We start from the raw sequence: 3,286 nt of genomic DNA, 5'->3' as shown, positions 1-3,286 counted from the left end.
CCGTATTTTTCGCTTTATAAGACGCACCTGGTTTTTGAGGAGGAAAATAAGAAAAAAAATATTGAACCAAAAGGTGTGCTTTTGGTAGGTTTTGAACTAATGGTGGTCTGTGCATGACGCACTGTTATGAGGGATGGGGGGGGGGGGAATCTGTGAATGACACTGAAAGGTGGGTGGGGGAGAGATCTGTGCATTACACTTATGGGGCTTTGTGGATGACACTTATGGGGATCTGTGAATACTTTGCTGGCCACGCTGTGTAGCATAGCGGCCAGCGAAGTATTGCACTGCTGAACGGCAAATATATTTTGCCACTAATAAACACCAAAAAGGGCTGTAATTTTCTCACTTTACCACACAATGGCAAATTTTTATTTTTTTTGTATTCGTGACAGAAAAAAAAAAGTAAGGGCTTTAGAACATATAACTGCACCACTGAAGGGCAAATAGGCCCTTTTTTCCCACTTCTACACGCCACAAAAGGCTTCTGAACCTATAACTGCAACACTGAACAGCAAATATTTTTATTTTTTTGCCACTAATACACGCCAAATAGGGCTTTAGAACATATACTGTATAACTGTACCACTGAACGGCAAATATATATTTTGTCAATCAAAAGGTGTTGGAACCGTGCTGCTTTTCTTTTAATCTGGCCTTTTTCTCTGGTGCATACATCCAATTGATAAGACAGATACTCCCGCTGTTAAATCCACAAACCTCAAAAGGGTTCTCTATAGGGCTCTCTGCTATATCTGGCACTCAGATCCCCCACAAGAACCGGTATACATCTCCCTTAATAAAAAAATATAAATAAATTACGCATGAAAGGTCCTCTTTAAACAGGCTATTTAAAGTCTGAGACCTTGGTCACTTTTGCAAGGTCCTCCTTACCTTTTTTCACTCTAAAGTTGTACAAAACCAAAAGACACAGATATTGCTTAAAATATTGAAAAAGTGTTACCTTTAACTTTATGCCTTTTGGCGATCATTTCATTTTCAACTTTATTAACTCTTCACAGTAACAACCAGGGGTGCCCAAACTTTGGCATGCCACTGTACTTGCAGCTAAAATATTTATATAGATGGGGGTCCTGGAACATAGTAGTCAGGAACAGCACTAGAAATAAGCCAATTTTAGGTATCTGTACCCTTACAATTTTTTTTTTTTTTCATTCAATAAAGTGATCTTTGTACTGTGATTTAGAGGCGCTGCCTATTTATACATCTGTATAATAGGTATGGATTTTATGCATGATGGCATACACTCCTTGTGATTCTTAGGGGTGCTCGCTGATCCGCTGTACATGAACAAGTACAGTATGTAACATTATCTAGACACAGGAATACTTTACTGACCAGTTCCTGTGTTTACATGGTCTAACATTTGTGTAGCACCCCTTTAATGAAATCTGTGGCATGTAGAGGTGAAAAGAGTCCTCAAGACAATAACTGGTATAGTATTATGGCACTGTACAAGTCTGACTCTTAGTACTCCCGCCAGGCAGCGGTTTAAAGGGGCCAAGCGCTGCATAGTTTATCAGGCACAACTCCACTCTGTCCAAGGGAACAGCATTGAGCTGCAATACCAGCCGTAGACAATACTAGGACTACAAAGCTGTGACTAGGAAATAACGGGGATGGCATCCGCCGAATCATCAAGGTCCTTTCAACCAGCACAGGGGATTGTTGCGATAAGGAATTATTAAGATGGAAATCTGATTCGGACCAAAATCACAGAAAGATGCCTTCACCAAGACGATTGTGCAGAGATGTCGTCTGCAGTTGCTAATCTACACAATATAAAATATATTAAATAGAATGAACAGACCAGGCAGGGGTGAATCTTCAAGGGCAAATGCATTCTCATAAAACATTACAAAGGGAAGTGCATTAAAAAAGAATAAATAAACGTTCAGTTCAAAGCCAAGTATATTAAAGCACTCAAATAAAATTTCATTTTATTGAATTGGGACCATTTTCAAGAAAAATTAAATAATGGAGCAGAGAGATAAAGTAATTTTAAGTCTGAAAGCAAAAAAATAAAGTACTGCAGCTGTTTTGCTACAAGGTGATAGATCATACATGGTACTAACATTTGTACCTTAAAGGGGTTGTACTGATTCCTATATGGATTACTTATCCTCAGGATAGGTCCTGTGGGGTCCAACTCCAAGCACCCTCGTTGTTTGAAGGGAATAGGAGGAAGAGCTGCAATTACAGTGCTCCCTGCTGCGATGCCGGCGACAGGAATGCAGTGTTCACAGGTCTGCTGCCTTCCCTTCATACAGATGATTGGATTGATGCTGTGAGTCAGGCCCCCACCAATCTGTTATTGAGAACCTACCCTGAGGATAGGTTATCAATAGCGGAGACCAGAAAACCCCTTTAAGCGTGCCCTCTCACAGCAGATTTTATTGGAGAAATTTCCTGCTACTGAGGACCAGCTCCATTGCCGTTTTCGGCAGCAAGCACAGATTCCTGCAAGCCTCTGCAACAAAATGTGTTGTGTATGTAGGCACCCTAAAAGGGATTTTCCAGGGAGCTGCCTTATTCAGAACTAGTTACTTTGCCAAACTCTGCTCCCATCCTCGCTGCTCTCCATTTCCAGACCCCACTCACAAAATGTCAAGAAAGGCCCATTCAGGTCACCACTATGGCAAGTATGGAAGTGCACAGCAGCAACGACCGTGCAGCACTGGAATGTTAGCAGGACCAGGGTGGATTCTCACAAGTTTTTAAGCCAAGCCACAAGTGGATACAGCAGGAGAAGTGTGTGAACCCACCTTGTCCACCCAACTGGCAGTTACAACTATTGAAAAGAATTGGGGATCAGTTTAGACACATCTATTTGTCACATGCAGAGGTGGCACCACCACCAGTGGTTCAGGTCTTCATTGATTACACACACGTGAATTTCTTATTTGCCAGAAAGTCTGTTAGAGATGTGGATTGCGGATGTGCTCCGCCCTGTAATAAAATGTATCGCGACTCCCGTGAATATAAATATCCGGGTGATAGTGGGTGCCGCGGAATACACTGGCAATGTGTTCATATCAGCCATTTACGCAGACAAACCTAAGGTCCGAGTGTAGGCCCTATAATATCCAACCAGAGGCATGGTTTTTGTAGTATCATCATGGGAAAAGTTTCTGTAAAATATATAGTTATGACCCATCCCCCCAATTGCTACAGTGGCGCCGACGTCTTCAAGCGTAGGGTTGCTAAATGTTCTCAAATATTCGAGTTATAGTAGAAGGAATAACACTCAGAACAGGAGGCAAGG

The sequence above is a fragment of the Bufo gargarizans genome, chromosome 3 (assembly GCF_014858855.1).
Source record: "Bufo gargarizans isolate SCDJY-AF-19 chromosome 3, ASM1485885v1, whole genome shotgun sequence".
In the NCBI taxonomy this organism is placed as follows: domain Eukaryota; kingdom Metazoa; phylum Chordata; class Amphibia; order Anura; family Bufonidae; genus Bufo; species Bufo gargarizans.
The sequence above is the reverse complement of the archived record's forward strand: the minus strand, read 5'-3'. Positions refer to the sequence as shown.